At 36.1% G+C, this 27,719-nt stretch overlaps 2 protein-coding genes across 2 annotated transcripts in view; one reads left to right on the top strand and one right to left on the bottom strand.

Annotated features, from left to right (window-relative positions):
- The window catches only part of LOC311075333 (uncharacterized protein), a 467,028-nt gene that overhangs the window by 190,938 nt on the left and 248,371 nt on the right, over positions 1 to 27,719 (bottom strand). The gene's annotated exons all lie outside the window — the stretch shown is intronic.
- The window catches only part of LOC311075017 (uncharacterized protein), a gene marked incomplete at both ends in the record, with an annotated part of 124,662 nt that overhangs the window by 8,858 nt on the left and 88,085 nt on the right, over positions 1 to 27,719 (top strand). The gene's annotated exons all lie outside the window — the stretch shown is intronic.

The raw sequence follows: 27,719 nt of genomic DNA, 5'->3' as shown, positions 1-27,719 counted from the left end.
GCAAAATCAGTTTTTGTGTGTGTTTTTAATAATTGTTGTTTAGGTGTGTTTGAGTGCTGATTGTTACAATTACACAGCAAAGGTTCAGTGACATTTTTATTTATGCATGGAAGAAAGCACCAAGGAAAATTTAACTACACGATTCAGGCAGGCTACACAGTGAACTCTGAGAAAAGCTGTGAATAAAAAACAATATTCAGAAGTAAACAGTGTAGCTGACAGAGTGTTTATGCCAGAATGTTTATTTTTAAACAATTACCTTCTTTTACCCATATATTTAACAATATCTTTTACATTTCTAATCCAAACTATGTCAAACTTTACACTGCACTTACTTGTGCCCGTAGCAAAAAACCTGTCAAGTTTGAAAATGTTGTTAACAGACAGACAGACAGACCTTCCCATAATTTATAGATGTATAGATAGATATGCTATTCACATATGTGAAGCACTGTTAAATATATTGAAATACATTTTGAAAATATATTATTTCAAAATACATTGAACATAAATCTTTTAAATTGTTCCTCATGTTACATCTGTAAATGTCTAGCCTACATATTGTGTATACCGGTATTTCACAAAATATATTCATGCCTTATATCATGTTTAGTTTTCAATAAATGTTTTTGCAATTTTATTTCAACACCACGTTTACCATTTATAAAGCTATGTAATATAATAGGCTATTATATTTTACATTATATTATAGCCTATTATAACCTATTATATAAATTGTACATTGTTTTACACTCATGCTTCATATACTCATTCCGTTTACAGTTTGGTGATGGCCACTAGCCTATACACTTAAATGTTAACCTCACATTTCAGGATATTTTATCTGATTATCAAATAATTCCCTCCATCAATTCTTCTTTTATGTAAATGACGCGAGACTTCTACGTCTTTTAATTGGCGCGCGCACTCGAGTTGCATTTGAACCAGATTTGAACTGGAGTTGCTATAGAAACGGGCGGGAAGCTCAACTGACGAGAAGCTCAAGTGACGACAAGCAGCAGCTCCGTCTCTCACTGTTGTCTTCGCTAATTTCAGGTAAGTTTAGTCACCAAAATTACACAAATAGTACATACAAATGTTTCTGACACATTCTTTCATGTAAATGACACGCTTCCGTTGAATATTTACTTTATAGAAATGGTATAGTGCGTCTTCGGGAAAAGTCAGTTAGCATCTCAACTTTTAGGCTAACGTTAACTAACTTAAGTTAACGTTACTTTAGGTAAGGTTAGGTTGATTAGACTTTAGCTGTAAAGTTTAGGCTTTTAATCTTATGTGTTGATTAGAGGTTTTGTAAAGGTTTTGCTGGCAATTTTTCAATGTGAATGGAAGTAAACTATAAATTATCTTAAAAGTAATTAACTTAAAAATATTCACTGGACGGTTAATTCATAGTTTTCACGTGACGGAATGCCCACCTGGAGGGCAAATTGGGGTTTTATAATGCCATTTATGCCTAACATTAGTATTAACATGAATGTCACGCAACCGCTTAATTCGCAGGTAACGTAACGTTAACTTGACTGTTAACGTTACACACCGATTAATAACCTTAAGTTACTTAAAAAAATATATATTCCTGGACAAGCTGCTTTTTTTTCTTTTTCTTTTTTTTACAAGTGAATGAACGATTTATTTGTCCAAAGGACAAATAACTTACAAGACCAGGGTTAATGCCAAGCCCTGGTTTATAGATTTTTATAATTTTATTATAATAGCTTCAGAAGACATTTCTCAATGCTGCTATTGTCATACAATTGAAAGTATTATATTCCTACTTCCATAGTATGGCAAATTAGTACAAATTAGAAAAGTTTAGCAGGTAAAGAATTTTGATGCACATTATCTTACTTTTCCCCTCATTGATAGAAGTTTTCATTTTCAGGTGTAGCTAATCCTTTACAATGTGTTATTGAACCTTTCCATTGTATAACATTTGTAAACTACATTTTAATCTTGTGTGGTTTAATATTTATAGTACTCAAAGCACAGCCTAAATAACTTAAGGGTTAACATTTATGGAGTAGTCACACTGTTATTATTAAATGTTTATGAAATAATAAATCACCATTAGTAACATCAGTCAATCTGTTCACTTTCCAGATGGGGCATGAAGAGACTGGATCACAGCACGAAGAGACTGGACCACAGTGCTAGTTTGGCACCCCCACACTACTTATATTTAAGGGTTAGTTCACCCAAAAATGTATATTCTGTCAGTAATTTATACACCCTAATGTTGTTCCAACCCCTTAAAGGATTAGTTCACCCCAAAATGAAAATTTCCGAATAATTTACTCACCCCAATGCCATCCAAGATATCCATGTCTTTCTTTCCTCAGTGGGAGAGAAATTATGTTTTTTGAGGAAAACATTTCTGGATTTTTCTTCTAACAACAGACTTCATTGGTGACCATCGTTTTTAAGCAAAAAATCAATGCAGTTTCAAAAGTCTTTGAAGTGTTTAAACGGGCTGTACGCGATCACAGCTGAAGAAGAGGTTGTTATCTAGCGAAACGATAGGTCATTTTAAATTTTTTTAATAATTAATAGACTTTTTACCTTCAATAGTTCGGATTGAGCTGATCATCAAACGGACAGGGAACTACGTCATCACGTTGAAAGGTCGCGCCGGCAATACTATTTGAGCTACTATTCATATTCATCAGAATGTTATTCATTTACTATTCATATTCACTGAATACTATTACTATATATATAATAGCAAACAATACTATTTGAACTATCCTCCTACGTACGGTCGCATTGTAAACAGTGGGGCGGTACTTCTGCCGGTGCCGTTGTGACCTTTCAACGTGATGACGTAGTTCCCTGTCCATTTGTTGATCAGCTCAATCTGAACTATTGAAGGTAAAAAGTCTTTAAATTATATATTTTTAAAAAAATTACCTATCTTTTCGCTAGATAACAACCTCTTCTTTAGCTGTGATCGCGTACAGCCCGTTTAAACACTTCAAAGACTTTTGAAACTGCATTAATTTGGACTTAAAAACGATGGTAACCAATGAAGTACATTGTTAGAAGAAAAATCCAGAAATGTTTTCCTCAAAAAACATAATTTCTCACCCACTGAGGAAAGAAAAACATGGATATCTTGGATGGCATTGGGGTGAGTAAATTAGTAGGAAATTTTCATTTTAGGGTGAACTAATCCTTTAAAGGATAATTCCGGTATTTAGCACTTTGAGTCTATTTTCTGGTTTGTTTTGGATGAACTAGAGTGGTGGACGATGGGTCCTGTCTCGACTCTTGACTCGTTTAGAGTCGCCTTTGACCGCTTCAGAGTGGCTGGCTACAGGCATACACTAACATGTCCTTAAAACAACCCTTAACGTTCGTTTTCAAAACTGCAACTCACCGACTGGTTAGTGGTGTTCGTTGATGATTAAAAACAAATATATTAGCACAATGTATGATTTCAATCCGTGTTATTTGCTATAGTGGAACTATTTTTTCAGATACCTCACAACCGCTCGATATTTGAGTCTGAAGCGCAGTAATATCAACGAGCAATGAGTCCTCCAACAGAAATCAATGGGATTTTACAAAATGCCAAATAAAACACGACAGAAAATGTATTTCGCTACGCTACTTGTTTTGGAACATCAATGAACACCACTAACCACTCGGTGAGTTGCACAGTTTTGACAACGAACGTTAAGGGTTGTTTTAAGGACATGTTTGTGCATGCCGGTAGCCAGCGACTCTGAAGCCGTCAAAGGCGACTCTAAACGAGTCAAGAGTCGAGACAGGACCCATCGTCCACCGCTCTAGTTCATCCAAAACAAACCAGAAAAGAGTCTTAAAGTGCTAAATACCGGAATTATCCTTTAAGACTTCCGTTAATCTTCAGAACACAAATTAAGATATTTTTGATGAAATATGAGAGCTGGCTCACTCCTCCATAGTCTTCTAGGCAATTTCATTCTGCCTTTTCTGCCCAGAAAGTTAGTAAAGACATTGTTAAAATAGTCCAAGTGACTGGCTCAACCTCAAGTTCATCAAGTGATGACAATAATTTTTGTGTGCAAAAATGTATTAATTTTCTTATGTGTGGGCCTCTGAGTGAGTTCACAAAAGTTCCGCACTACATCGAGACCCATATGCGTCATCTTCTCGCTGCTCTAGTGAACTCTAGGGCCGGGACGATACAACTATCTCCCGATTCGATACTATCACGATACTTGGGTGCTGATACTGCTGGTATTACGATTTTTTTTAAGAATTGCAATTCGATATTGCGATTTTTTATTTTATTTTTTAACACTAGACCATCAGAAAATGTTAAATCATACACTTAAATACAGACTGTATAGGCTAAATGATGTATAAGATAAGTCATATTTACAAAAACAATTCATCACATCTTTCTGACTTATTTCAGAAGCATCATACAGTTAGTACTACATTCTCTTTAATAAATGATTCGATAACAAATACATTTTGTAACAGGCACTTGTCCCCATCTTGTGGCGAAACAATATGATCGATAAATGCGTTATTTTAAGGGGCCAATCACACCTAACGCATTTTTGGAAGTGAGAGGCGCCTTTTTTCAATTGATTTCCTATGGCAGTGCACGTTCTGCGCGCTGTTTATGCGCCCCAGGCGCCTCGCGTTTAACCGCCGGCTGCGCCTCATGTTTTTGGAGTTGAAAATAAAATCAACTCGAATCGAATGAATGGAGAGGCGGGTCTTCCGTTGTAGTGAACACCAGAGAATGTGATGATGGAGGATAAACTTGTGGTGCTCTCGCGGGTTACCAGGAGCTTAACAACTTCACGAATCGTAACTACCACAATGTTAACAGAAAATAAACGGAGTTTATAAAAGGCTGATTTGACGTTTACTTGACTGACAGGACAGCTGTTTCAGTGTTTGCCTAGCAACAAAAAAACGCAGTTCACTGCTCGTTCTGTGTGATTGAGGCAGTGCTGTGCTCCTCGCTTTTTCAAACCGGAAAAACGCGTTAGGTGTGATTGGGGCTTTACTCTATTTTGATCGTTATCATAAACATCAGTGTTTATATTTGAAATTTAAACTTTTATCCAAGTACTTCTATGATAATTTGAACTATTGTATCACAGAAATAATGATACTATGAGGTTGAAAAGATTGTTTGTGAAGCTGTTTCATGACGACTCTGGGTCAGCACTAGGGCTGCAACAAACGATTATTTTGATAATCGATTAATCTAACGATTATTAGAACGATTAATCGACTAATCGTCGATTATTTCGCCGACTAATCATTAAGTTTGGAACGATTATTCAGCTTTTTCAATTAGTTAAAACACTGAGTTATACATATTCTAACTAATATAAAAAAAGAAAATCACTTCAGCTTTTGAAATGGTTGTTTTAATGAACTTTGAGCAACTAAACAGGTCATTCTCTTTAAGTTTTCAGATTTCTGTCCAACTCAAATCACACACAAATGCTCTCTAAGCATTGGTTAAATATTCTGTTCTCTTTCAATAGAAAAACTAAACAAAAAAAAATAATAAGCTGCATTACAGAAAAACTTAAACTGCAAACAATTATTATTATTATAAGAATAAAAAATGACATGACAATTGAGCTGAGCTGACAGAGACACTCATTCACCTTTTAATTTACAGAATAAAAAAGTAACTGACATGATATTCTTCATAACATCTCCTTGTGTAAGTCTTCATGAATATAGAACAAAATACAGGCAAGTGATAAGACTGTAATACCTAATAGTGTTACAATAATAAAAACAGCTCTGACTCCTAAGCTCGATCAAGCTTTATTCTATGCAAAAATAAATCATCACATTACTGTAATTATATTATTATTGTTAATATTATTGCTAGTATTAGTAGTATTGCATTCTCTAAAAAGAGATTTACTGCTAGTTATTTAACTCCAGCTGGAGAACATTCAGCTCTCACCGGCTCGTCTCGTGCCGGGGTGTTTCCTCTTTAAGTGCTTTAACATGCATGTTGCGCTCCCGTGAAAAGCAAGTTTTGCCTTGCATGTATTACACACGACAGTATATTCTTGGTTTGAAGTTTTGTGAAACTTTCACACACCTTGCTAGTTCGGATCAGGTTCGGATTCGTTTGCACTCCGTCATAATTCGCGCTGTGTTTTCTTCTACCGCATTTGTAACGGCTGCATTACACTCTAGCGCTACAGCGCCGTAGCGGTCAAATCACGATATTGCAGGCCCTTACATTAGGTCACGTGGGATCAAACGACTACTCAACAACAAAGATATTTGTCGACAATTTTTTATTGTCGACGTTGTCGACAATGTCGACTAATCGTTTCAGCCCTAGTCAGCACAGCTTTAAATGTTGCGATATGATTTTGTCAAAGGTTTAATAGACAGACGAAATGGTAGCAGATCGTGTGGGCGTTTGAATCGAGATCACATTTTTTTAAAGATGAATCGTGCAGCTCTTTTGTCTTATCTCTCTCCCAGTATACGAGTAGTGTGAGGGCTTTTCAATGCATTCAATCTCAGGTCGCTTTTAGTAGAGGAGTGAGCCAGCTCTCAGATTTCATCAAAAATATCTTCATTTGTGTTCTGAAAATGAACAGCAGTCTTACGGGGTTAGAATAACATGAGGGAGAGTGATTACTGACAATTTTTTTTTTGGTGAACTAACTCTTAAACACCGTTTTCATTTCATTTAAATGTTTATATGAAAATATTTGTTGTTGTTTTTTAAGCTATAATGTAGCGTTTAAAATGTATGATAATCATGAAATTTTCTACTTTTTGATGTGCTGTAAAAGTGTGTGCTTATAATTCACATGGTTGTGTTAATAAAAAAATTAAGTTGGACGAATGGTGCAGAATTTTTTTATACCTTAAAATAACATTTTAACTTGAAAGAAAGTGGACATTTTAATGTTCTTTGAATGTTGTATTGTTAATAACATTTTGGGGGAAAGAACGTTGCAGGAACGTTATGCTTACCTTAAGATGATGTTCTAGCAATGTTATGCTAATGTTCCAGCAATGTTATGCCAATGTTCTTGCAATGTTATGCTAACCTTAAGATAATGTTGCATGAATGTTATGCTAACCTTAAGATAACATTCCATGAACGTTATACTAACCTTAAGAATGTTCCAGCAATGTTGTGCTAATGTTCTGGCAACGTTATGCTAACCTTAAGATAATGTTCCAGCAACGTTATGCTAATGTTCCAGCAACATTATGGCAATGTTATGCTAACCTTAAGATAACATTCCATGAACGTTATGCTAACCTTTATGAATGTTCCAGCAATGTTGTGCTAACGTTCCGGCAACGTTATGCTAACCTTAATATAACGTTCCAGCAACGTTATGCAAACCTTAAGATAATGTTCCATGAACATTATGCTAACCTTAAGATAACGTTCCAGCAACGTTATGCAAACCTTAATATAACGTTCCATAAACATTATGCTAACCTTAAGATAACATTCCATGAACGTTATGCTAACCTTAAAAATGTTCCAGCAATGTTGTTCTAACGTTCCAGCAACGTTATGCTAACCTTAAGATAATGTTCCAGCAACGTTATGCAAACCTTAAGATAACATTCCATAAACATTATGCTAACCTTAAGATAATATTCCATGAACGTTATGCTAACCTTAAGATAATGTTCCAGCAATGTTGTGCTAACGTTCTAGCAACGTTACGCTAACCTTAAGATAATGTTCCAGTAACGTTATGCAAACCTTAAGATAATGTTCCAGCAATGTTATGCTAACCTTAAGATAACGTTATGCAAACGTTAAGACAATGTTCCAGCAACGTTATGCTAACCTTAAGATAACGTTCCAGCAACATTATGCTAACGTTACAGTAACGTTATGCTAACGTTACAGCAACGTTATGCTAACCTTAAGATAACGTTCCAGCAACATTATGCTAACGTTCCAGCAACGTTATGCTAACGTTCCAGCAACGTTATGCTAACCTTAAGATAACGTTCCAGCAACATTATGCTAACGTTCCAGCAATGTTTTTCTAACATTAAAATACCATTCCAGCAACGTTAAGCAAACTGGACATTTCAACATTTTTAGAACATTCCAAATCAACGTTCCCACAACGTTCTTAGAACATATTTTTGTTAGCTGGGACTGTGTTCTACTTTAGGAAAAGTGGTTTTATTTAATTTTAAGATATTTTTTTTTAAGTTACAGTAGTTAAATCTGTATGTGTATTGCATGTTCAAACTTTAAAATCATTCATATTAGCAGGTTAATATATGTTTTCTCTGGGAGTATATGGGTTTGGGAATTTTAGAGAAATTCTAAATTAATGCATTTCAATTTAAACCCATTATATTTTAATCTACAGTAGATTTAGTCGACTAAAATCTCGACTAAAACTAGACTAAACAATTCAGATGACTAAAATATGACAAACTAAATGGCATTTTAGTCAAAAGACTATGACTAAAACTAAATCAAAATTTGCTGTCAAAATTAACACTGACTTTTAGACAGAGAATGTAAAGACAATTATACATATACAGAAAGATTATGCAAATATTATTTACTCACCAAGCCTATCACTTGAAGCAAATATCCATCCCTTCTTAAATGAGCGCGTTGGGCTGTTAGTGAAACTGACGCATATATAGCCTATCTAACGGCAGATGAAGGAAAACCGTAAATCTTCATTATGAGTCCTAATCATAAATACAGTGTTCATAATAACAGTTTAAATAAATAAAATAATGATTTAAATATGTTTTACTTCTGATATAAACATTTAGATTAAATATGCCTTTCTCATTAATGGAGTTAAACACTTAAATTATGAAATCATTACTGAGAAGTTACAACATGTTTTATATTCAATAAATAGAAATATTTGTAGCGGATGCGATGCTTTTGAAAACTTTTCCTGTGCTGTGTTTTAATGTTTGAACTACAGAGAGAATTGCTTATCATGATAATAGCAGATTGTCTGAGAAGATATTTTCATGCAAATAATGCACAACAAGACCTATCTGTTTCCATTAAAAATATAAATCAATTAAAAAAAATACTATTTGGCTAGTGGAAATGATTGAGAAAATCTTTCTCTGAAATGTATTTTATAGCCTATTTGATTTATTTATTCAAAAACAAGGCAAGGATAGGCTACTAAATGATTTTTATCAATGTAATGTGACGGCACATCCATTTCTCATGTTTTCCAAATGTCTTGTACCGTTAAACATGTTATCACGTGGATGAATATGCATATGCAAATTATATGCAGATGAGGATATGTATAGTAAAACTAAGCATTGTAAGATCTATGGTTCTATCTATATATGGTTATTTCGGGGGAGGAGACGCACATGTGCGCACAATCTTCAGCTGACTGGGATTTATAAAGTGAATTCTGCGCAGGTTCTGTCGTACGCCATTTTTGGCTTTCGGGCGCACGTACACTTTTAGTAAGGATCCTACGCACAGTTTTATAAATGAGTCCCCTGATGTTCACATGAAAAGCATTGCTTATAGCATCTCATTAAAGGGCATTTTTAAGTAACCTAGCCTCACAGAAGACGTGTGGGATGCAAATGAAAAACAAAAGTAAACAGAAAACATTACATCAATTCTAATCTGGCATTTACCATATGAGGGGAAATGACAAATAATAAATGTATAATGCTTACCTTTTCTTGCTTGAATTAGTGTGAATGGGCCTTTATTATATCAGGGATGTTTTATAATATGATGATGATTTCAAAATATGACATTGTAGAACATTCATGCATGACCATCTTTATTGTTATTTTGTTTCTATGCTTTACATACAGAACAAAAATTATCTCATCAAGAAAAGCATCTTAATCAAAGATGGAAATCCTGCTCGATATCTTCTGCAAACAAAGACAGACAATATTGATCAGTCTAAACCATATAGAAAAATGACCTTTGGAGAGAGAGACAAAAACAAACCTCATAAAACCATTCTGATGGTGGAAGAAACAGGAGCAGGAAAAACAACCCTGATCAATGCGATGATCAACTACATGTTGGGTGTTCAGAGAGAAGAGAAGGTTTGGTTTGAGATCACAAATGATCAGAGTGACCGAACATCAGCTCACAGTCAGACCTCCAGCATCACTGTTTATGGGTTTTATCCACAAGAGAGTCCAATCCATCTAACAGTCATCGACACACCAGGATATGGAAACACTCGTGGAGTTGATCTTGATAAACAGATCGCTGAGAGTTTGCTTAGTTTATGTGAATCTGCTGAAGGGATTCATGAAATAGATGCAGTGTGTCTGGTGATTAGAGCAGCACAGACTCAACTCTCTGACAGACAGATGTACAGTGAGGAAAATAAGTATTTGAACACCCTGCTATTTTGCAAGTTCTCCCACTTAGAAATCATGGAGGGGTCTGAAATTGTCATCGTAGGTGCATGTCCACTGTGAGAGACATAATCTGTATAAAAAAAAAATCCAGAAATCACAATATATGATTTTTTAACTATTTATTTGTATGATACAGCTGCAAATAAGTATTTGAACACCTGTCTATCAGCTAGAATTCTGACCCTCAAAGACCTGTTAGTCTGCCTTTAAAATGTCCACCTCCACTCCATTTATTATCCTAAATTAGATGCACCTGTTTGAGGTCGTTAGCTGCATAAAGACACCTGTCCACCCCATACAGTCAGTAAGAATCCAACTACTAACATGGCCAAGACCAAAGAGCTGTCCAAAGACACTAGAGACAAAATTGTACACCTCCACAAGGCTGGAAAGGGCTACGGGGAAATTGCCAAGCAGCTTGGTGAAAAAAGGTCCACTGTTGGAGCAATCATTAGAAAATGGAAGAAGCTAAACATGACTGTCAATCTCCCTCGGACTGGGGCTCCATGCAAGATCTCACCTCGTGGGGTCTCAGTGATCCTAAAAAAGGTGAGAAATCAGCCCAGAACTACACGGGAGGAGCTGGTCAATGACCTGAAAAGAGCTGGGACCACCGTTTCCAAGGTTACTGTTGGTAATACACTAAGACGTCATGGTTTGAAATCATGCATGGCACTGAAGGTTCCCCTGCTTAAACCAGCACATGTCAAGGCCCGTCTTAAGTTTGCCAATGACTATTTGGATGATCCAGAGGAGTCATGGGAGAAAGTCATATGGTCAGATGAGACCAAAATAGAACTTTTTGGTCATAATTCCACTAAACGTGTTTGGAGGAAGAAGAATGATGAGTACCATCCCAAGAACACCATCCCTACTGTGAAGCATGGGGGTGGTAGCATCATGCTTTAGGGGTGTTTTTCTGCACATGGGACAGGGTGACTGCACTGTATTAAGGAGAGGATGACCGGGGCCATGTATTGCGAGATTTTGGGGAACAACCTCCTTCCCTCAGTTAGAGCATTGAAGATGGGTCGAGGCTGGGTCTTCCAACATGACAATGACCCGAAGCACACAGCCAGGATAACCAAGGAGTGGCTCTGTAAGAAGCATATCAAGGTTCTGGCGTGGCCTAGCCAGTCTCCAGACCTAAACCCAATAGAGAATCTTTGGAGGGAGCTCAAACTCCGTGTTTCTCAGCGACAGCCCAGAAACCTGACTGATCTAGAGAAGATCTGTGTGGAGGAGTGGGCCAAAATCCCTCCTGCAGTGTGTGCAAACCTGGTGAAAAACTACAGGACACGTTTGATCTCTGTAATTGCAAACAAAGGCTACTGTACCAAATATTAACATTGATTTTCTCAGGTGTTCAAATACTTATTTGCAGCTGTATCATACAAATAAATAGTTAAAAAATCATACATTGTGATTTCTGGATTTTTTTTTTTAGATTATGTCTCTCACAGTGGACATGCACCTACGATGACAATTTCAGACCCCTCCATGATTTCTAAGTGGGAGAACTTGCAAAATAGCAGGGTGTTCAAATACTTATTTTCCTCACTGTATATATTTGATGCTATTCAGTCTTTATTTGGAAGAGATACTGCTGAAAACATTGTCTTGCTCTTCACACACTCAACTGGAGCTCAACCTAATGCCCTGACGGCTGTTAAACTGGCTGAAATCAAGTGTGCAGTGAATGACAAGAATCAGCCTGTGTTTTTCCTGTTTAACAACTCTCAGTCAGAAGCTGATTATGAAGAACATGAAATAATGCTGGAACTATCATGGAATCTCAGTTTTAGAGGAATGGAAGGATTGTTCAAGTTTCTTGACACAATAAAACCAAAATCCCTGAAGATGACTCAAGATGTGTTGCAGAAACGGAAACACCTGGAGGCAAATATCTCTAATCTAAAAGCACATGTTCAAATGACAAACTCAAGAATATCTGGAGAAGAACAAGAAATATGTAGAAGAAAATAAGAACTTTGAGTATGAAGTTGAAGTGTCCTATAAAGAGAAGGTTGATATTGATCGCTCTGAAGCCAGTGTGGCGATCTGCTGCAGCGTCTGTAAGGAGAACTGTCATTATCCAGATAGTGGGTGGGTCAGAAATCTCTTATGGTTCAGTTCTATGAGAAACGATCACTGTACAGTGTGCACAAATAAATGCCACTACAGCAAACACGTCAAAGAAGCAAAAATATATGTAACAAAGACAAAGAAAGAGAAGAGGACATATGAAGAGTTAAAGAAGAAATAAGACAAAATTGGAGGTAGTGTGTCTCTGGTCCAGAAGCTGGAAGAAGAACTGCAAGAATTAGAGAAAGTGAAAATAGAGCTGATAAATGAAGCTTTTCACTGTGTGGAAACTCTGCAGATGATCTCACTCAACACTGATTCTCTGCTCACACTTCTGCACATGGATTCTCTGATTGAGAAGCTGAAGGAAATAAATGAGTCTGAAAAAGCTGAAATACTGGAAAACATCAAGAAGAAAGCAGGAGAAGAAAAAGACAGAGCACTAAGATTCATAAAAAAAAAAAATAATTCAGTGGAATTATTTTTAATTGCAACTTAACCTCTGTGGTCACAAGTTAAGTTTTGCATGTGAAAACAAGGTCAATGCTGCTTCTCACCAAAACCACATTAGCATAAACCAACCATCTTGTTTATATATATATAATATATATGTGTGTGTGTGTGTGTGTGTGTGTGTGTGTATTTTTCTCCTTTGTAAGTATCTTAGAATTAACAGCATCTGCTAAATTAGCAAATGTCAGAAATACTATTGATAATTGTAATTTATTGCTATTTGAAATTGACAACAGCAATGCAAAGAGTTTCTGCAGTAAGATACTGTTGTAAATCAAGGCAACATTATTATATTGTAAAATCAACAATTGATAGAATTTTAAGGAAAATGATGTGCATTAAACCGTCACAGTGGCTGTAGAAACTGTTAGTTGTATTACTAAGATCTGCCACCTAGAGGCCATATCAGAAAATTATGAGTATCATCCTTCATGAGATATAGTGAGAGACAGTTGTGTAATGGCTTTAATAAAAACTTTACTGGACTATAAATCTGGACTTATATGACATGTTTGAGGCTCACATGTTTATTGCATCATTGATTGTCTTTGAAATGGTGCTAACATTAGTCTTATAATACAAATAGAACAGAAAGAATATGAAATGCTTCACTTGTATCACATTTGTCTCATTATTATAAATGTATTTAATTCCTTTTGGTGCAGATTTTTTTTTTGTTTATTTGTGCTTAATTGCTAAGACACCCTTCCTGAAAACATTTCTTAAAGCTATAACTGCAAATTCAAAACCACTAAAATAATTGACCAAACACTTTATTCAAAACTACATTATTGTTAATCTGATTCAAACTTTGGCTTCAAATGGCTCTCAAAATCAAACAGACACTCTGAACACACATTACACACTGTGAGATTAAAAAACAATACGATCATAACCTCATACGACATTAAATATGCATGTTTTTCATAGAAACTGCATTAAGTTTTGAACTTTGTACAATCCAACTGTAATCAGACAAATTAAAAATTAAAGAAAGTATTAAGTTTAAAAAGAATATTACCATTTTAAACAACTAAACAACAAAAAAGTTTTCCTTACAGTATTGTTTAATTATATGTTCTATGGAAGTAAAATCATGTCAAATGTTTTTGAAATAAAAAAGCCTGTTGAATTGCACTACTTGAAAAAAAGAGGCATTGCATTAAACATGCTTGCATTTTAATGCATTGTATGTTTAGGGCTAGCATTTTTATGGGCTGAAATTCAACATGGTTGAATATTTAAGCTGTGAATATTTCAATTAAAAACATTTCAAACACATTTTAATTATTAAAAAATAATCCATATTCACCTTTCATATTTCACTTCCAAAATATTCAAACTGTTTAAAAATACAACCTATAATATTCAACAGGCAATTTTCGGTCCATTCTATTTCGCTTTGCAAACTCGCAACTTATTTGGGAAGTAGGCTGTAGGCTAGCCCTACTATATAGGCTACAGGCAAGCAGATGGACTCAGAATATGAACTTAACACATAAAGTTTCATGCTGAGCATTTCGTGATATACTGGCATAAAATCAACACTTCATCAATTAATACCAACTCTCTCTCTCTCTCTCTCTCTCTCTCTCTCTCTCTCTCTCTCTATATATATATATATATATATATATATAGTAGCCTATGCCTACGTGTATTGCATTAGCTTAAACTGGGAAGAGTCATAGCACTTGCATATTCTTGTTAGTTTAACTGTAAATCGCTTTGGATAAAAGTGTCTGCTAAATGACTAAATGTAAAATTGGCTTGACATTGAACATTCGCACATTTAGGCAATATTAGGGACCGTCTGTAAATTTGCATAAAACATTGGCATACACGTTTCTTACTTCAATAGCAAACTTAAATTTATTTGAATAAATATCAAAAATCCAAAGGGTGCGCAGTATGCCTGACACTACATGAACACTTTACAGTTGGTTTTATGACTTCTTGTAAGTCGTTCTATTCAAATGCTATTGAAGTTAGAAACGTGTATACCAATGTCGTATACACTTTAGAGACGGTCCCTAAATGTGCGAATGTCCAACGTCAAGCCAACTTATATGCCAGCAGTCACTGGGAAAGGCTCAGCATTAAACTTTGCGCGTTATTCTGAGTCCATCTGCTTGCCTCCAAGTTTGGTGTTTTATATCACTGTAATTAGTCCATTAAGCTATGTTAAGCGTTGTATATGTCCAGCAGGGGAATCCTGAAGTATTGAGGGAAACCCTAATAGACTGCATGCAGCACATCGCCGCAATATAAAAGGCAACTAAACAACCAAGAGAAATATGTCAACCTCAAAAATGTAACATTGGATCTGTACATCCGCATCGGGGAATAACATTATAATCTCGTTCACGGTAGAGAAAGATGCATGTTGGCTACACAGGAAAAGTAACCATGAAGACACTGAATTTAACATAAAACAGCCGTCATAATAATCACAAATACACTTACATTGCTGTAAATGAGTTTTATGAATGAATGGCTTGCTCTAACTGTTGCTGGTCTTCGTCAACAACACGCGCTTTTGCACCCTCTGCTGGTTAGGTTGACTAACAGCAGATGGAGAGTATGCTCAGCAATCTACTGCTTTTCCTGCAGTTCCTGGACGTCAATGTTGAATTTACTGTCGAATTTGAACCACTGAATTTGTGGAAGCGAATTTGCAAAGCGAAATAAAATGGACCGAAAATTGCCTGTTGAATATTATAGGTTGTATTTTTAAACAGTTTGAATATTTTGGAAGTGAAATATGAAAGGTGAATATGGATTATTGAATTTTTAATAATGAAAATGTGTTTGAAATGTTTTTAATTGAAATATTCACAGCTTAAATATTCAACCATGTTGAATTTCAGCCCATAAAAATGCAAGCCCTAAAAATACAATGCATTAAAATGCAAGCATGGTTAATGCAATGTCTCTTTTTTTCAAGTAGTGCAATTCAACAGGCTTTTTTATTTCAAAAACATTTGACATTATTGTATGAGAAAACATTTGACAAACATTTGACATTATTTTACTGCCATAATGTTCACTATCTTATATAAATATCGTCAAAAATTTACTGAATGTACAGTAGATTATGTTGAAAAAAAAGAAAAAGAAAAAAAAAGAACAAAGATTTTAACAAATATTGATAAAAAAAGATTTATTTTGGATCAGTCTCTTGTCTGTACTCATGGTAAATCCAGAGAACTGCCCTTTCTGTAAAGGTTCCTAAAGGTTTTCCAAAGAGTTCTGCCAATGAAGAAATGAGGAACCCAAAGAGTTATTAATGTTATATATGTCTTCTTGTGAACTTTTGAGACATTTTCCAAATCCAGTCCTGTCATAAACCTAGATTTTATAAAATAATAATAAATCTTCATTATATCTAATTTTAGGTTTAGTGTTTTATTTATATTTGTTTGAGGTTAATCAGTATTTGTGTATCATTTCATGTCAGAATAGCGTGTCTCATCTCCACTAATGTGTGTTGTGTTGGTCAATAGTCTGTGAATCATCTCGTCCCACTTTATCCATCTCTTAAAATAACCCACAGCAGCTGAAACAAAGCCTGAGAGACTGGAACAGTAAATGCTGAGGACTGAACCGACACAACTCAAGAAAACATGCTAACAACTAAACATATATGAGGGCACAACAAGACCCAGATCATCCAGTCATTTGATCTGTGTGGGATTCTGATTCATGTCTCAAATCAAACCAAAGTTTAATAGCTCTAATAATTCTGAACAAAAGCCTGTTTTTCTCCAGCTGACAGAACCATGATAATATTGGGCTTCATTTAATCTTATGGATGAAGAGATTCAAAACAGACCCGGATGAGATAAAGTAACACAGATATGCTGCATTTAATATGTTATTTTAAATAAGTGTCTTTATTTCATGTGATATTGTGGAAATAATAACTCTCTCTGTGACTCAAAGCCTGATCTTCAGTCTCATCAGTAACAGCCGCTCTTTCTCATGTTGTGTGTGAAGAGCTGCTGTAGGTTTGGAAACTCCTCATACTGTATGATCCGTATCTATGAGAAAACACACAACACAAGAGGGAAACAGACAGTGGATGTTAATGAAGCTTCAGACTCATGTGAATATGAGTTTATATCAGACAGACGTCTATATAAACATAGAGAACATGACAGCAGAAATCCCATGTGTCTGTCATAAACATCCATTAAATAAAATAATACTTTTCAGCAGAACAATTAAACAACAACTGCTCACATATCTCTGCTTATCATTTAGCGAGAGCTTGTCCAGTCCACAAATAATTATCATTTACTGAAGAAAACAACATAATTATAAAATAGACTTACAAATGTCAACAAACTGAACCAAAATAAAGCTGAAATGTTTTACTTTCAATGAAAAGTATTTTGTCTCATAAACAGCGGTTATTCTAAATCAATTTCCTGGCATAGTTTTTGTTTGTTTTGCTTTATAAATCTATAAATCATACATAAATAACTCTACATACGCACATACATACATACATACATACATACATAATTACATAAATACATACATACATACATAGGCCTACATACACACATAAATAAATAAATAAATAAATAAATAAATAGGGCATTAATAACATTACAATATATTTTTTTTAGAAAATAATCTTGTGTTTTCTTGTAAACAATGGCTTTACATTGGACTGATTTATGTAACTACTGGATCTTGAAATGGCACAATGCAATTTATTAATTTTTAAAAGTTAAACCTGATGAGACTGATCTCCAGCATGCTTCTGTTATTTATACGAAGCCCCGTTCAGCTCTCAGCCAATGAGCGCAGCGCGTTCTGCACGGACGCGCCTCACACACATTCACGCCTCTGTGCGCGCGCCCTCACAAATTGTCAGATTACCGGCTATGAATCACGGGCGTAAGCTGTCTGATCCCTGAAGTTTATCAGACACCGGACAGGTCCGATTCACGGACGACCAACATGAGCGAGAGGTTCAGGGTCGTGCCGGTGGCCGCGCATGAGAGCGCGCTTGGAGACGAAACGGACGGAGACACGGTGTTTGACGCCGGTGTCGGTGAGGGCGAGCGCGCGGAGCGGCGGGGGTCGGTGCCCATCCTCCGGTACAGCAGAGAACCCAACAAATACGGTGAGACGGGTTCCGTTCATACGGACAGAAAGCCTCTCTCTAAACTCTTGTTTTATAATAAACGGAGAGCCGTTATGTTGAATATAATATGATAATCGCACGCGTCCAGAACTCAGTCAGTAGTTTGGCGCGTCGCGTCACTCGTGTAACGTTACAGTGTAAACAAATGAACTTAATCGTCGTTTTGGTATTAATGAATGAAGTTACATACAAACTAACGTTTGCAGAAAGATCGGTGTGTCTGAATTAATTTAGTCAATCGAAGATATGAACTATTTATTGTGACGGGTTGTTTTTATAGATTTCTCTGAGGAGGTTTAATTCTCTCAGGGCCGTTAACCTGATAACGTCTTTTTTTTTTGTTCCTGGAACGTCATGAGAACGTTAATATCGAACATTTATTTTCAAATTTATGTTATTGAACTTTAGGAAATGGTTACTAAAACGGTAACTGAACACTAACGTTAGCGGAACGTTCTGTGTTTTTTTGCTTGTTTCCACTCTTTAGTTTTACTAAACATTCAGTGACACTAATTAGTGTTTATTGAAATGTTTTCTGACAGGAGTAAAATGACTGTGAGTGTTTAGACAAGATTGAGGCGTTACGTTCAACTATGCCTTTGTTTAGTAATAATTTACAGTCTAGCAATAATTCAACATTTAGAATTAGTTGTTAGTTTATTTTTATTAGTCAAAGGGCTGTTTAAATTAAAATGTTAATACAAATGCAGTTGTATTAATGAGCATGCTCTCCATCAACAAAAAACAAAACAAAGAAACCCCTGTAACCATAGTAACAGTTACAGTAAAACTGTAACAACTTGTTACCAATGTCCTCAAAAGACCAGAATTAATATATGATTTTACTTTAACAACAACATGATCTATTATAAGGCTTTATTTTGGTGATTTTGTTTGTAAGTTCCTGTGAAATGACTTGTTTGTCTTGGGACACTTTTCACGCTCAGCTGTCTTCATTAATTATCATGACACATCTGTTTGTTTCCCGGGTTAGACATCTAGCAGCCTACATCTGAATCTGCTTCTGTTTTCCAGGCCTTTTTGCTCTTCTTTGCTCTTTGAATCGGTAAATCACTATCACAATTATTTAGTGAAGTCTAGAGCTGAAACAACTAATCGATTTAATCGATTAAAATCGATTATTAAAATAGTTGTCAACTAATTTAGTCATCGATTAGTTGCTAAATAACTTTTATTTGCCATAAGCGGCTCATTTCGTGCATATTTTAAATCTGCGGTGACCAAAGTGTGGCAGTAATGAGCCACCGGAGGTTTTACTCAGCCAGTACAGCAGGAGAAGTAGCGAATAGCCAATAGCTGGCCTTGTTTTATGTCACGTGCTTCCCGCACAGCGTCTCTGCAGCATTCAGCGAGATGGCGGAGGCAGGCGGCAGTGGAGTAAGCTCGAGAAAGAAAAAGAAAAAAGCGGAAGATAAAACTAATCGAACGAAGCAGCATTCGGCAGTTTAGGATATCGCACAAGATTTGTCAACAAAGAAAACATTTCATCACTGGAGAGTTTTTTTTTCCGATACCATCGTATCAATTGATTTTGATTAATATGCGCGAGGGAGAGAGAGAGAGCAAGACAGCGCTCGGGTGAGTGCGCGCGCGCGGCCGGGGCTCTCTGTTAAACTGACTGGACTTGTCACAAGCAAATGATACACTTTAACTCTATGATGGTTAAACTCTGCAATTCATTATTTTTTCTCAGAACTAATGTTTTGGTAGGAACGAAAGTTTACCATAAATTTACCAAAAAAAAGCTACTTTCAACTTTCTGATTGATTTCACAGCATAAGCTATAAAGCTGTTTCCCAGGTATAAGCTGTGTGTTTACAGGAAAAAATAAAATAAAATGCAATTTACTGCAACTGTAGTCTTTATTCTTATTCTTCGTGAAAATATGTTCTGCAAGATTTCTTAATAAGCTTTGTTCGGGATGTTATTAAACTACTTTAGGAGCCCTAATGACTGCCATGGTGAAAACATTTGAAGTCTCCTTGTGAAATTTGCTAGAGTACGTATGGGTCAGTGTTTTGATAGCAGAAGAGTTCGACAAAGGATTACTAACACATAATAAAACACAACTCCAAGTATGTTTTTGATGAGGATATGACAATGCAAAATGGTTAAAATCTCTAAAAAGTCTATATTGAATGATAAGGACCCTTTGTTAATAATTTACTTGGAAAAAAATGGGCAAAACTAAAATATAAGTACATAAACCGATTAATCGTAAAAATAATCGCCCGATTAATCGATTATCAAAATAATCGTTATTGCAGCCCTAGTGAAGTCTATGTCCATGTAGATGTAAGGAAGAACCAAACAACCACATTAATTGAATGTATTTTAGGGTTTCTCTATCTAGATTCGGTCTTTATCTTTGATGGATATGAAAGCCTTACAATTGGTCCTTCATTAAATTTAGCCTGCAATTTAATCAAAGGCCTCTTAAAGCCAAAGTGCTTTGATTATCTACTGTACACCAGTCACATAGTCTATAAAGAAGTCTATAGTGTAACTGAGCTGATCTCCTGCAGAAGTCCTTAAGAAGGTCCGGGTGATTTGGAGACGGCGATTATTGGAGGTGCAGTAATTGAATATGTGGCTCAACGTTTTGTTTTTAAGAGTTGGTGTTAATCATATAAAGAGCAAAGGGAAAGTTTTTGTGATGTGCTTTCCAAAGCTTTTATCGGAAGTGCATTGAGATGATCCTGAGAGCATGATCAGACCTACAGATACTACATTAGTTTAAATTGTTTGGCGTGTTCATTTCAAAGCGCCTCGGCTTTGAGAAAAGCAAATGCGAGTCATCTTCCAGATGGTTGAGCTGGGAGCGTTGGATTGGGTTACACACTCATTATGGGAGTCAAGAACATCTTTGTTCATATATGTGGTGATGCTCTTATAACCTTCACTCCCAGACATCGAACAATGCTGAGCGCAAAGTTGCTCCCAAACATTAAGCAGTTTTGTGGTCTTACAGACATAGAATATTGCTAAATAAGGCCATTTTTCCAAACCCAACCCAATGCAAAGGCCTTGTTCCCAGACAGTGCAGTCCAGTGCGGAGTCACAATGTTGGGTTTTCATTTTAGAAGAATATTGCAGTTTATTGCCCAATTAAAAACCAAAATGCAACCAAATAAAAATCCCAATTGTCTGGGATATTAAATAAATATTCCAGGTTAAATACAAATTGGAATTTTGTTGATTACAACAGACAATAATTTAGACTCTCACAGTTTGAGAAATCAAACAATGGTTACTCTCTGCACTTATGCAAAACTCTTGCACTCACAATGTAAGTCCAAACGGAGGTACAAATTGAAAGTTTCTTGGAGAGAACTAAAAATTAAATACAAATAAAGGCTAGTTTTGTTGTTAATCTTACTGATAACTATACATTACATTTCCATCATTAAATGTCTGAATATGTAGGATAAATGATCAAACTTAAAAAAAAAAGAAATCAAAAGAAAAAAAGGAAATCATACAAAATCATAATTAACTGAACATAGGGCTGAATAATTCTCTCTTTGAGTTGATGTTAATTTTTAACTGCACTTTTAAATGCACTAACGTAAAGTATGACAATTTAAATAATTTGTTTTTCTTTCTCAAATCAAGTTTAAAACCTTTAGAAAAATCAATTTTCGTAATCTTGCAGGAAGTGGCATATGTTTTTTTGGCAGGAAAACAACAGCACAAACATCAGTAATGATCAGTATTATCATCAATGGGTGTATTTTGTTTTGAGCGGTTCTTCAGGTTGATGTCCTCATATAAGATAACTGTATTTCACTGAGACTCACTTTAACTCTATATGAACATCCAGTTCATTTTCCTGTCATTAAATAGTGCGTTATTGAAGTTGAAAATCAGATTTGTCTGAAGTCTGACATTCACTATAATGACCTCTTAAAATTACAACACTTAATTCACTTTTCCCAGTTACAGAGTTGAAGGGATTCAGGAATGAGCCAGTTAATATTAAAAAAACAATTATCTGGATATTATTTTAAAGATTTGGATCAAATCAGTTTACAATAGTTTGACTTTATGGGCCCTATCTTGCACCCAGCGCAATTGACTTTGTACAGCGACGCATGTATCATTCCTATTTTGCACCCGCGCAAAGCGCGTTTTTCCCTCCACAGAAGCACGTCGCTAAACTAGGGAATGAACTTGCGCTCATTGGGCGGTTCAGCGCAAAAAAGGAGGTGTGTTCCGGCGCAAACGTTCCTTCATGCTATTTTGCAGGTTTAGAAAACAATTGCGCCACTAACCAGGAAAAAATTGTTTAAAGTCAGTGGCGCGTTGCGCATGTTATTCATATGCTATTTTAAGGGCGCATGCTTGGCCATAATCAATGAAGCGTGTGCACAACGAGCATACACTTTGATTCTCTCATCTTCACAGAAGCAGCAGTTTTCATTTTTGCAAATCATACATTATTACGATAGATAGATAGATAGATAGATAGACAGACAATTTATTATAAAAGCATACATCTAGCTTACACATTCACCCAAATTATCATACGCCTTTTTAACCGAAGTTAATTTGGGTGGGTTTCTCCATCCCCAACGTCCCTCTCCTTGGCTGTGAACCGCTCCTGGCGCGCGGCAAATCCGCCGTTATAATAGGAATCCGCTTTAGAACAAAGCGCGTCTGCTCTTAAAGGGAATGTGAGATGACGCTCTGATTGGTTTATTTCACGTTACGCCCAAACCACACCTATGAATAATGAAGCTACTTCAGACCAACCCATTTTAGATTTGCGCCTGGCGCAAGAGTCATTTATCCCGCTGGGAAAATAGCAACAGCGCCAAGACCCGCCCACAAAGTTACTTGCGCTTTGCGCTTTGACACTTGCGTTTCAGATCGTTAAAATAGGGCCCTATGTGTGAAATGTCAGTCTCTGCTTCCCTCTTCTGGTCAGTCAAATCTCTAAACAAAATTTAATTCTCAGTGCTAATAAGTCTCAATAGTTTCTTGATTGAATAGATGCAGACAGATGATGATCCTTAGGCTCCATGCAGTCCTCACATGGGAACTTGAACAGGCAGATATATTCATAGATATGCATCCTTGTATGTGTCCAGATACGCTGTAATACGCCTGATACGTGTGTGTGATGTGATGACAATAGTTTAATTCGTGAAATTTGTGATGTGTGTGGTTCTATAATAAAACAGATAAATCTCAATTCGTATTCTGATATAACCTAATAGCTTAAACTGTTGATTCATTATAACTTCACGTGGCTAAAACGTGAGACACTGCAAGCGCATAAGGCTATATAGAATATAACAGCTATAAAGCACTAGTGACTGACTATACAAGATGCAGTAAAAGTAACATTATTGTTCATATTGTGACAGAGAGACTAAATATTAACATGTAAATGGACGTGTAAATGTTTTTTTAATTGTTTCCTCACAAATATTTTCTAAACAACACACAAATTTAGCTAAATTGCAATATTTAGCAAGGCTTTAGTTAGACCAGTGGTTCTCAAACTTTTTTGGTCGCGCCCCCCTTTAAACCTTTAAAAAAATCTGGGCCCCCCCTCCCAAAAAAATTAAATATATATATATATATATATATATATATATATTATATATTATATATATATATATATATATATATATATATATATTATATATTATATATATATATATATATATATATATAAGCGGAAAGTTTTTTTACAATGAAATATGTGCAATGATAAACTTACAAGTGATTTAGGAAATTATTGAAGGCCTGCTTTCTGTATTTCTCCTTGAAAAATAAAAAATAAAAAATTACAAAATAAAATAAAAACGTGCAATGAAAAACAGGAATAGTTTTAATTTGTCATGTCATTGAATCAACAGTAAGAGAGAATAATAAACCAGAACTTTAACTTTTAATTTATAATTAAAAGTTAATATATAGCAGCTTTGGAGAGTGCCTCACGAGCTCAGCTTCTGGTTGGTCTTCTCACCAGAGCGCGCACAGCAGCGGAGTGCCACGTTCACAATAGCAGCTCGTGATTCGGTCCGCTGAAGACGTTTTTTTCTTTGGCGAGCAACTTCTAGGTTGGGCTTGTTCCAACGGTCTGAAGAAGAACGATTCAGTGTAATTGCCGTTCGTTGCCGATTTATAAAAGAAAAGAACGATTCAGTGTAATTGCCGTTCGTTGCCGATTTATAAAAGAAGAGCGCTATCACTACCGCTTTCACGCACTTGAACGCCGTAGTAACGTAACGGCTGTATTTTTTTTATTTATTTTTTGCAGATCTCCCGCGCCCCCCCTGCAGTAACCTTGCGCCCCCCCTGGGGAACCACTGAGTTAGACTAACAAATTATGAACACATTGTTGCTTCAATGAATACAATGATTAAATACATATATCACAGAAGTACACATTCAGAGTGCACTTTTAAAATTTTCCGATTCAACATATATTTTTGCTTATTTGACGTTTGCTGGATATGCATTTATTTGTACACACTGTACAGTGATTATTTCTCATCGAACTTCACCATGAGAGATTTCTGGAAAACCAGCGTCCTGGAAAATGACCGTTCTCCTCACAGACGCTGCAGCACGTGGCCTTATAGGCTACATAACCTTTTCTTTGTAGGGAACATCATACTACTTCTCATAAGTTCTTATTTTCTTCAACAACTTTCTTGTTCTGCTCCAGAACTTCTTGTGTTTGTTTTTAGCTCATTTTGCTTGGGGTATATCTCTTAAATATGTGATTTTTTTGGGGGAGATATTTCCAACTGCTTCCATTTCTGTAAAGTATATTGGATCATCTTCAAGGTTTTTGGTTGTTTGTTATGAAGAAATTTGAAAAGTCCTTTAATTTCTCTAAAACTGTGTTTCCATGATTTTTCCTGAATGTCATCATCATCTTCATCAGCAGCGTCTGCCTGACAGTTCAGTTGTTAAACAGGAAAAACACTGGTTTACTCTTGTCACTCACTGCACACTTGACTTTATCCTCTTTAACAGCCGTCATCTTTCGGTTGAGCTCCATCTGAGTGTGTGAAGAGCAAGACAATGTTTTCAGCAAAATCTCTCCCAAATAAAGACTGAACAGCATCAAATATCTCTCAGAGAGTCCAGTCTGAGTTTCTTCAATCACCAGACACACTGGCCAAAGAGCGCTCTCAGCTTTTCTCCACAGCAATAGACAGTAGTCAAAGTTTATGCAGAATTTGAATGTTTCATGAAAACGTTTCAAAGTTTGCAAAAGCCAGGAGATAGAGCTGGCAAAAAGTAGCAGACAAATTAAATGCCGTAGTGTTTAATGTTCCATGTTAAATGTTTCTATCACTTATTACAGTATGTCATTTCGTATTTTAATTCCATAATTACTTTGTTCATTGTAATGTCAGAGCCACCACCCACTAGAACATGGGAACAAGTAAAAGTGAAGTACAATAATATTCTACAAAATGGTCATCTTTACTAGGCTACTTGTTCTGTTCTTCATCTCTTTTAATAAGGCACTGTTAAATGATGTGTATGTCTGTTTATAACAGCAACCAAGAAAAAGGCTATTAAAAAATATAAAAAAAGAGCTGGCCCTTGGGTTGAATGTGAACGACCCATTGTGGAGGGCATCCCTGGGTTCAGCTCTTCCTTTGACCCACAGCTGGGACCAGTAGCAGCAACTCCTTCATTACTGGTAAATGAGCTTTAAACTCTCTTAGTACACTGTAAAATAATTTGTTGCTGCATTAAATTAAGTAGGCCTATAATCCAAATGGCTGGCCCAGTCACAAACCTTGAGTAGTGATGAATTGCTTTGAATTGTGAAAGTGAACACTGCATGGCTAGTTAATGTACAAATATGTTGCCATGAGTTATTAGCCGCTTTCCGACCAAGTAGTTATAGGAACTTAGTTCTAGGAACTGTCCACTTCTAAACAGTTCTAAGAACTACTCTCCCCCAAACTCGGTTTTGCTGTTTGCGTTCGCACTGGCCAAGTGGCCATAGGAACTGGTAGGAGGGGTAAGGGAGTGACGCAAGCACGGTGACTTTTATTTTGACGGTGCGACGGACCTTTATTTTGGCGGCGCTGAGAACGCCAGAGCAAACAATGCTCGCATTCTCTGTGTTTATTAGTTAGCGATCTGTCTAACAGTACTGTTAAATATCTTATTAGATAGAACTGAAAAAAGGTTATTAGCCTATGCCGTGTGGTTGATGTCCAGTGTTGCTAGCTGGGCAGATAAACATAATCATGTTTGGCTTGGTCCCCTCAAAGTTGCGTTGGATTTTCTCTTCAGCATAAAGGTTTAGAGACCCATCTATCACTGTTTTCCATGTTTGTATAGTTTGTGGAGTAAATATATAGGCTATAATCTGTGTGTTTACATTCTAGCTGTTTTAAAAATGGCGGGTGCAGCGTACACTAATGTCACGGATAGTTCCTATAGTGCTGGTTTAGACCCTACTCTGAAGTAGGACCCAAATTAGTTCCTACAAATGGAGTTCCTAGAACTAAAATCGTTCCTAGTTCCTGCGGTGCGAACACGCCGACATCCGGGTACTTTAGCCAATAGTTCTAGGAACTGTGAAAAGGTTCCTCCGGTCGGAAAGCAGCTATTGATCACATTTTTCTCCAGTGTACTTTTTTTGTGCAGTTTTACACAATACATCAACAATTTTATCTGTTCCCAAGCAAGTTCTGGCTGAAGCATGTGCAGTAAGTGGACTTTACAGCAAAAGGGAAGAAAGTGCAACACTTTGTAATACCCATTTGTTTCCAATGCACAGGACAGTGAAGAAACCCTTTCAGATTATGTCTTTTGGAGGAAGTACCTGTAAGTGCATAAATAACTTACTTAATGTATACTTGTGTACCTATTATTCCTGACTGCATTATTTCTGAGTTGCAGGAGTCCACATCTACAGAAGAATCTGCACAATGAAGTGATACAGAGGTGGGCATGGTGTACTTTTCCTTTTTATGTTTGTTGCATGAAGTGTGTGTTGACAGGGTTTCCCCCCACAAATGACACAGGGTGATATCCGTTCCCTATATTATAGGAGTCTTCAACAGACAATAGAGTATTTAGAAAAAACAAAAATGATGGGAGAACTAGAACTTAAATAGAGACTACTTCTAAAAAAACTGGCACTAGAGATAGAGTTGCTTCAAAGGAACTTCAGAGTAAGTGCTAATACATTATTTCACACAGAGTCCTATTGCTGACCTTGTATCTATATCTCTTATTGCAGGCAAAAGGTGACTTGATCACTGGCTTTTCTTTACAAAGAATAATTGAAATAAAAAATGAACTAAGCATATTTGTCTCGTCTTTTATTAAACATTTAATGAATTTAAAAAATGGCGTTCCACAATTCTGTCCCGTACAGCTCTGCCACTGCTTTGAACACGTCCTCCTTTGGGCTCTGAGCGAGCAACGAGCGTGCAATGTCAGTGTGCTTCTGTCAAAATATTCAGAGAGATGGAGAAGAAACACAAGGGAGATGCAGAGAAATAGCATAAATAAAGAAAAAAGAATCAGGCCCTTCAGT

Source organism: Abramis brama (assembly GCF_963993115.1).
Source record: "Abramis brama genome assembly, chromosome: 24".
Classification (NCBI taxonomy): domain Eukaryota; kingdom Metazoa; phylum Chordata; class Actinopteri; order Cypriniformes; family Leuciscidae; genus Abramis; species Abramis brama.
The sequence above is the reverse complement of the archived record's forward strand: the minus strand, read 5'-3'. Positions and strand labels throughout refer to the sequence as shown.